The sequence below is a fragment of the Canis lupus genome, chromosome 4 (assembly GCF_048164855.1).
Source record: "Canis lupus baileyi chromosome 4, mCanLup2.hap1, whole genome shotgun sequence".
Taxonomy (NCBI): Eukaryota; Metazoa; Chordata; class Mammalia; order Carnivora; family Canidae; genus Canis; species Canis lupus.
In genome coordinates, this window is record NC_132841.1 from 1991731 (window position 1) to 2001571 (window position 9841).

Consider the following 9841-nt stretch of genomic DNA (forward strand, 5'->3'; position numbering starts at 1 on the left):
GTAGTGTTCTGTAAATTATTAATTGGTTATTTCAACTTGAATAATAATGTTTTTGAAATATCTATTCTTACTGACATTCTTTCTAGTTTTTCTATGAATTATTAAGAGAGGGATCAAATTATACAATTAAAAACTGATCTACTTCTTTATTTCTGAGTTTTTGTTTTATGCATTTTGTAGCTCTGTTAATAAGTACTTATACATTTGGAATTGTTAAATCTTATTCAATTGATTCACCTTTTATGGTGACATGTATGTATTTTATATATTATACATATTTACATGTTATAATTGTACAATGAGCATACATTTTACAATATGATTTTTATATATTAACATATACATATAATAAGAGGTTACTGATATACATCTGTACATGTATACACACACACAAAGGTGTTATATATTATTTTATGTATATACGTACATATGAATTAACACACACACACATATATATGTATATATATGTAAAATCTGGTAATCTTACCTCTTTATTTCTGCTAATATTCCTCATCTTTTTTTTAAGGTTTTAAAAAAATATTTTATTTTTAAGTATTCTCTATATCCAATGTGGGGCTTGAACTCAAAGCCTGGAGATTGAGTTGCATGCTCCACCAACTGAGCCAGCCAGGATCCCCAATATTCCTTATCTTGAAGCCTAATATAATAATGCCACATCTATTTTCTTGTGCATACTATTTGTATGTAAAATCTTTTCCCCTTTTTTATATTTTATGTATCTTTATCTATTTAAAGTAATTCTCTTATCATAGAGTTGATTCTTTTTTTTTTTTTTTTTTGAAGATTTTATTTATTCATGAGAGACCCAGAGAGAGAGAGAGAGAGAGAGAGAGAGAGGCAGAGACACAGGCAGAGGGAGAAGCAGGCTCCATGCAAGGAGCCTGACATGGGACTTGATCTCTGGTCTCCAGGATCACACCCTGGGCTGCAGGTGGCACTAAACCTCTGCGCCACCAGGGCTGCCCCATAGGGTTGATTCTTCGCTTCCTAACCAGTTTGACAATCTCTGTCTATAATTTGCATGTAAATTTCTTTTATAGTTAATGTAGCTATTTCTATGTTGGAGTTCAAATCAAGTCTCTTGCTCTATGTATTCTAGTAGATCCATTGAATTTTTGTTCCTTTGATTTTCTTTTCCTGCTTTACTTTGTATTAACTAAATAATTTTAAGCACAATATTTTAATGGCTCTTTGGGCTTTCAACTATATTCTCTTCTTTGTATGATTTTCTAGTGTGGTGAATATGGGGTTGCAATATGCATTACTAATCTATGAAAGTCTACTTAGAGTTAATAGTGTATAATTTCATGCATAATACAAGAATCTAAAAGCAATAGAAGTCTATTTATTTTTTATTTTTAAAGATTTTTATTTATTTATTCATGAGAAACACACACAGAGAGAGGCAGAGACATAGGCAGAAGAAGAAGCAGGCTTCTTGCAGGGAGCCCGACGTGGGACTCCATCCTGGTACTCTAGGATCATGCCCTGGGCCAAAGGCAGGTGCTCAACCCCTGAGCCACCCAGGCTTCCCAGAAGTCTGTTTAACTATCATTCATCTTTATGTGATTGTTGTTATATATTTTACATCTACAGATGTAATAAGCCCTACCAGTCAGTGTTATTATTTTTGTCTAAACTATCAGTTGTTTTTCAAAGAAAATAAAAGGAAGCTAAAATAAAGTCTGTGAAGTTCACCCCATACTTATCATTTCAAGTAATTTCTTACTATAGATTTTAGTTTTTGTGTGAAATTATTTCCCTTTAGAATGAAGAACTTCTTTTAGTATTTAAGGTAATGATTGTAAACTGGTAACAAATTACCTCAAATTTTCTTAACTGAAATGTTACTTTTTGTAGTGCTTTCTCTATATATAGAATTTTGGATATTTCTTTTTTTGAATGTTTATTTAAATATTAGTTAACGTACAGTGCAATATTGGTTTCAAGAGTAGAATTAAGTGATTCGTCACTTCATACAACACTCAGTGCTCATCACATGTGCCCTCCTTAATACCCATCACCCATCTTCCATCCACTTCCTTAGAATTCTGTATATTTCTTCAAATTTCCTTAAGTACTTTGAGTATATTGTTTTATTGTTGTTTTTGTTCCCATTGCTCCTAATTAGAAACCAGTCATTACTCACATTTTTGCTGTAATGTACCTCCCCACCCTGCCACTCCCAGAGTCCTCAAAGATTTTCTCTTCATCTCTAGTTTTAAACCTTTTAACTATAATGCACCTGAGTGTGGTTCTTTTCTATTCTTTCTTTTCTATTCTTTTTTTTTAACCATTAGAGACTCTTATTTATTTATTTATTTATTTATTTATTTATTTATTTATTTTAAAGATTTTATTTATTTATTCACGAGAGACACACACAGAGAGAGAGAGAGAGGCAGAGACACAGGAAGATGGAGAAGCAGGCTCCATGCAGGGAGCCTGATGTGGGACTTGATCCTGGGTCTCCAGGATCATGTCTTGGGCTGAAGGCAATGCTAAACCGCTGAGCTACCCAGGCTGTCCTCAAAATAGAATTTTAATGTCATATTTGCAAATTTAGGTAATTTTTTCAAAAATTTTTATCCTATTCTCTTTTTCTCTCTTTCTAATGGGACCCAATTTCATATGTATTAGACTATTTGACATTTTCCTTCAGCTGAGACTCTGGTTGATTGTTTTTAATTACTCTGTTATTCAGATTGCATATATTCTCTTGACCTGTTTTCAAGTTCAGTGACCTTTCTTCTGCCAGCCCTAATCTATAGAACTCCATTCAATTTACTTCTGACTTCAAATAATGAATTCCATTTTTTCATCTATAATTTTCTTTTGTGCATTGTGATCCTTTGTTTCTTCTTTTTTCTTTTTAAGTTCTCCAACATATTTAGTAAAGAGGCAAACTTCTTACTAGCTAATTCAAATATCTGAGTTATATCAAGGTCAGTTTATATTGGAAAGCTCTTTGTCCTCCTAGATTAGGGGATATATTTTCTATTCTGTTGTTTTATTTCCTAATAGTTTTGACTACTTGGTGTATATTGTGTGGAACATGTTTGAATTAGGTCATCTTCTCTTAAAAGATGTTGAATTTTGTTCAGTGAGGTAGTTACATCTTTTTTATTCTGTCAGGACTGGTTTAATCTTGGCTTGATGGAACTACTTCAGTTTTAAACTTAATCTTTGGGATCCCTGGGTGGCTCAGCGGTTTAGTGCCTGCCTTTGGCCCAGGGCGCGATCCTGGAGTCCTGGGATCGAGTCCCGTGTTGGGCTCCCTGCATGGAGCCTGCTTCTCCCTCTGCCTGTGTCTTTGCCTCTCTTTCTCTATATCTATCATGAATAAATAAATAAAATCTTTTAAAAATAAATAAATAAATAAATAAACTTAATCTTTAATTGTGACCATTCTTATAAGACATTTCCCTTATCCCTAAGTCATGACATTTATAAAATCTTACTTGAATGTCACAGGAACTCACTGAAGTTGTATCATTCCTGCTGGACTAGAAGCCCAATGTGTCCCAGGACTTGTGTTGCCTTTCAGTCAAAGATTATTGTCCTATGCTATGTGTGGCTTAATTCCTGAAACAGTTGAAATGGTAGTGTCATATATGTTAGCTTGTTACATAGTAGTCACTATTAAAGATGGAAATGGAGTTTTGTAATTTTTCTTTTTCTTTCTTTCTTTCTTTCTTTCTTTCTTTCTTTCTTTCTTTCTTTCTTTCATTTATTCATCCTAAAGACAGAGAGAGAGAGAACATGCTAGCACTCAGGAGTGGGGAGTGGGGAGAGGAAAAGAGAATCTCAAGCCAACTCCCTACTGAGCATGGAGTCCCATGGTCATAACCTGAGCTGAAACCGAAAGTAAGTTCATCAACCCACTGAGCCACCCAGGCACCCCCAGTAAATTCTCTTTCAAACAAAAACTTTAAACTTTGAAGATTTTGCTGTCATATAGAACATACCTTCACTTTTTTTTTTTTTTACTTTTAGAAACTGTTTATTTTCCTTTAACCTTATTGCCGTTTTGTTTGCTTCTGTGGAAGAGCAGCTTAAGACCACTCAGTGGTTGTTCCTACCCATTCAGTGGCCTGAGCAGTGGCTGCTGCAGACCAATCTTCAGTGGCTGGCTGAGTGCTCCAGTCTTCAGTAGGAAACTGTTGAATAGGCACAGAGGGCACCTGCACGCCTTCAGACCAGTCTGCAACTTCAGGCTGAGAGCAGTGAACTCAGGGGCTGGAGCAGTTCATTCACCCTGAAATTCGTCCTTAGTCACAGCCTTTTAAGCAGCGGCCTGTTCTTCCTTTTCAAACTCTTCAGGGTCTCTGTAGAAGTAGAGATCAGGCATGTTTTCCTGTGAGTGCTCACGGGAAATGGTGCCATGCATGTGCAAGACTTCCTGGGCTAGCATCCACCACATCAGACCCACTGAGTGAGCTCCCTTGTTGTTTCAAGGGGTGGCAATGTCCATGTAGCTCAGAGAAGAGTCTGTGTTACACAGAGCAATGGTAGGCAGGTTAATGTAAGACGCTTCTGTGAGAGGCTGGTGGTCAGCCCTGGGATCAGTAAGATCTGGGATCTGGTGAGAAGCCTTGGCTCTTGGAAGGCTGCCTGCCTGGATCTGGTTAGTCAAGTTTCCAGAAGTGAAGTGGCCAGCAATAGGAGTGGCTCCAGTAGCAGCAGTAAATTTCAGCACAGCAAACCGGCCAGTATTCCTGGATGATATGACACTGACATCGGCAGGGTTTTCAATGGCAACAGTGGCACGAGCTGCCAACAGAAGCTTCTCCCAGGTTCTCTTCAGATTTATGATGTAGATACCATCACATTTCTTTTTGTAGATGTACTGTTCCATTTGGAAGTCAAGGTTGGTGCCACCTAAGTGGGTTCCTGCTGCAAGGAATTTGAGGACATCCTCCTCCTTCATTTGCAGAACATCAAGGGCTCTGGACATTGATGGGAACACAAAACAGTACCATATGGACCCTTCCCTGGGTAGTGTGGAAAGCCCTTTGCTTTCTTTTAACAAGATGCAACAGTGTATTAATTTCCTATTTCTGAGGTAACAAATTACCACAACCTTAGGAATTTCATGCAACACAAATTTATTATTTCTATTTATCATATAATTATGTATTATATTTGTATAAATATATATTTATAGTATGCTTATATTACATATTTATATAATATATTCATATAATATAAATCATTGTATTGTATTATTATGTAACATATTCTATTTATATTTATCACATAATTGCATATTATTTTAACTTATTATTTGTTTGTTATGTACTTATCTAACAGTTTGGAAGTCAAAAGTCAGAAAGGAGTGTCAGTGGGGCTACATGTGTCACTGGGTCCAGTGAAGGGCCTAAGACCAAGCCCTTACCAGTCATCATGGGCCATGTGCACTGCTTGGATCCAGGCTGCTTCCTCTGACTTGTATGTGCCTGGATCCAGATTCTGATTCCACATTCCTGTCTCCTTGTCTGGCTCCGACTCTCTTGCCTGCATCTCACAAGTCTCCTGTGATTACTTAGGTCCATTTGATAATCCAGGGTCATTTTCCCATCTCCAGATCTTCCTATCCTTAATTTAATCACATCTGCAAAGTTCCTTTTACAGGTACAGCAGTGTTTTAACAGCTACCGGAGATTACAAAGTGGACATTTTGGGGAGACCATTGTTCTGTTAATTTATTATATATAAACATTATATTATTATATTAATTATATTATATTATTTATGAAGTGTAGTCAATTCTGGCCTTCATGACTTTGGGCAGAAGGCAGGAAGAGGCTATAGGATAACCTGATCTGAAAAGGAAATATATAAGAAAAGTTATCTAGGAGAGTGTTCAGGGAGAATGTATCTTAAAAAGCGTAAGCATCAGTTTCAATTTCAGAAGTTTTAAGGGGATGATTTAGATTCAAAGCTAACCCATCTAGTGATGTGATGACGGGAAAGTGTTGAGGTACTTTGTTCTATTTCACCATCAGGTGGGACAGATGGAGCCCCAGGGCAAGGAATGGCAGTGTGTCATCTCACAGGGCTTGCTCCATTGGGATTTATTATGTAGATTGGGAATCAGAACAGAAGTACCATTTGAAACTTGGGCATGACATTGAATCTAGTGGAGAAGCATATGGATTCATATCTTTTTTTGAGCAGGAAGACTCTTGGAATCTCATCTGAAGGTGAGAGTTAACATTCTTTTTTTTTTTTTAAGATTTTATTTATTTATTCATGAGAAACACAGAGAGAGAGAGAGAGGCAGAGACACAGGCAGAGGGAGAAGCAGGCTCCACGCAGGGAGCCTGACGTGGGACTCAAACCTGGGTCTCAAAAAAAAAAAAAAAAAAAAAAAAAAAAACCTGGGTCTCCAGGATCACATCCTCGGCTGAAGCAGCGCTAAACCGCTGAGCCACCCGGGCTGCCCAGAGAGCTAACATTCTTAAGGGAGTTCCCAGGATTGGCTCTTAACTGCTTGAGGCCTAGAGTGGGCTGTATTTGCTGGCTTCAGGTTTTTAATAATCACAACTATGCAGTCCTGATCAGTCAGAATTTAATTATCAATAAATATAACCAGTATTAACCAACCTTTGTTTGTTGCATAATGGACAGTAATGGATGAAGCTCTGAGCGAAGCTTTATACTACATAAATGGTTCATAATACTCAAGTTGTAAAGATCAAACATAGACTCTATGCACTGCATATGCTTTCCACCTAATCCTTAAACATAGTGGATGCTCATAAATGTATTACCAATATTGTTCTTATTAGCATTCTTTGTCATGTGACAACTCTTTCCTGCCTTATCGCCTCCACAGCCAACCTAAAACATGAAGCCCTGCAAGGAACCTCAGACTGGGCTTCTCAGCATCTTCTGCTTTAGCACAGTCTGTGACTTCCCTTGCCTCACAAACTCTTCACCTTCAAATTCACTTTGTGTAAATGTTTCTCTGACTTTCCTAAATAAAGTTTGCTTGTCTGTCTCCCCATAGCACTTTATGTGTCTCATGGTACCTTTCTCACATGGATTGTAATTGTCTGTGCCTTTGTCAGTAGACAGAAAGGCAACTTGCCAACCATCTTTGTGTTTCCAGGAGGTAGAATCTGATGTTAGTGCTTGACACCTGGTTGGTGACTTTAATTAATTAATTAGTTAATTTTATTTATTTTATTTTTAAAGTAATCTCTACGCCCAGTGTGAGGCTCAAACTCATGACCTGAGATCAGGAGTAATATACTCTACTGAGTTAGGCAGCCAGGCACCCCTCTTGGTGACTTTTTAGATTTAAGTAGTTTTTATTTACTATAAGGCAAATCTCTGATGTGGTATTTCATTATTTAGTATTAGTAGTTATAATTGTATTACTCTTAATGTAATAATTAATATACTGGTAAATTAATAAAAAGAGTCTTTACCAAGTTTCAGTATTAGGTGCCACTAATACAACAATGTGATAAAAAATGAACTAAAACATACTGGTATAATTTATAATTAATGGGTGAGATAATTTATAATTGAATGGGTGACTTGTGGCAAGCTTTATAACACAATTTGCTGATTACCACAACAGAGGTTCTGTGGACTCACAGAATGTCAGCTGTTAACCATTGTCTGGAAAACCTATTACTTGTGTTTCCATTTGATCCCACAGGTCTTCCACATTCCACGTACACACAGTCTCTGCATCTTCTTGCCTCTCTGCTCACATGAGTCCTCATTCTGGTAGCTTTTCTCCACCTACCACCTTACTTCTACCTCCTTGCACTGCATCACACTTTCTTTTTTTCTTTTTTTTTTTTTAAGATTTTATTTATTTATTCATGAGAGACACACAGAGAGAGAGGTAGACATAACAGAGGGAGAAGCAGGCTCCACGCAGGGAGCCCGATGTGGGACTTGATCCTGGGACTCCAGGATCACGCCCTGGGCCAAAGGCAGGTGCTAACCACTGAGCCACCCAGGGATCCCTCCACACACTATCTACCAGAAATATTCCCATAACTCTCAGTCTGGTCCTGGGGGCTCACACTCTGTACTCCAGGATAATCCTTTCCATATGTCTATTTTTGTAATCAGCACATTGTGTCATAATTGTCTGCCCAAGTCATCCACTCAGTTGTAAAAGCCTTAAAGCATAAGTAGGATGTTTTTTGTTTTTATCACTTGTTGCTGTTGAGTTTAAGAAGTAAGCATGCTCCCTATCCCGTTTGGTAACCACACTAAAAATGCATGGGTTCCTGGGAGGCAGCACACAGCAGGGAATAAAAGACAGACTTCCAAATGGCTTAATTTAAGGAATATTCCACAATGGTGTCAGCAGCCCTTGATTCAAGCCAAATGACACAAATTAGTTTAGTATAACAAGAGATTAAAAGATAGTTTAACCAGAGGAAGAGAGAAGCAATAGAAGAAAGTTGAAGTCTGAAGTTCTTTTTGGTCTCTGTAATGGTGGGTATATGTTCAATCTGTCTCCCCTTAAAAATGGAGGCCATCAAGGTCATTGCTGAACATTGAGGAGGCTATTCTGGGCATAGGAGACTAGAGTCTGGGGGTATTTGCTCAGCACCAAAACTTGCTTAGAGTTAAGTGCAGCAGTTTGGTAGTGTGGATAGTGCAGTCTGGGGGAGAGACAGAACTTGGTAGAAGAAAGCAAAGACAATCTCCAGTTTCCCTCAGAGCTAAGTTTGATTCATAGATTTCCAGTGAGTCTAGAGTTGCCTGTGAAAAGATCTAGAAGGGTGAGCCACCTATTCTAGTAGAGCTCTGGCACCAGAACATTTGACTAGAACTCCCTCTGCAGTGACTTGGAGGGGGGCAGCCATGCTTCCCTGCACTGGGACCCATCAGGGATGCACAGACATGGAATATTTCATATGCTGAGGTGAGCTTTGGCTGCTGTCCAGCCTGACATAGCCAGTCCCAGGGATGGATTGAGGTTTGCCAGTAACAGCAAAAGGCAAAGAAGCACCCAGACCACAGATGCATTCTCTCTCCTTTGAGGAAGGACAGTCAGTTAAGCCCTCTCACCTTCTCCCACCTGCAGCTCTAGATGAAAGGAACACAAGCAGCCTAAGAAAAGGAAGTCAGAGCAAGAGGTGATGTAAGACTCTGTGGTTAGTGGAAATAATAATACTTGAATTTTACTGAATATTTACCCAAAGGAAGTGAAGTTTTAAACTAAAAGAAAATAGAATACCTGGAAATGTCATGATTTTGTTAACCCTTGGCTATTGAGAAAGAATGAGGCCTTGAGAAAGGAAACCCGTTTTATATCAAAACAAAGAGAGGCTTTTTTTTGTTTTTTGTTTTTTTTTTCCCCCTGCAAACATTTGATTTTACTTTCTAATTTGTACCTGTTAAGAATTGCAGTTATGCTGTGGAAGGAGCCTCGGTGTCCATCGAAAGATGAGTGGATAAAGAAGATGTGGTTTATGTATACAATGGAATATTGCTCAGCTATTAGAAATGACAAATACCCACCATTTGCTTCAACGTGGATGGAACTGGAGGGTATTATGCTGAGTGAAGTAAGTCAGTCGGAGAAGGACAAACATTATATGTTCTCATTCATTTGGGGAATATAAATAATAGTGAAAGGGAATATAAGGGAAGGGAGAAGAAATGTGTGGGAAATATCAGAAAGGGAGACATAACGTAAAGACTGCTAACTCTGGGAAACGAACTAGGGGTGGTAGAAGGGGAGGAGGGCGGGGGGTGGGAGTGAATGGGTGACGGGCACTGGGGGTTATTCTGTATGTTAGTAAATTGAACACCAATAAAAAATAAATTAAAAAAA

At 38.0% G+C, this 9841-nt stretch overlaps 1 pseudogene; it reads right to left on the reverse strand.

Moving 5' to 3' along the window:
- Positions 1–4061: 4061 nt before the first annotated feature.
- Positions 4062–4978, reverse strand: LOC140631451 (small ribosomal subunit protein uS2-like; annotated as a pseudogene).
- Between the last annotated feature and the right edge of the window lie 4863 nt (positions 4979–9841).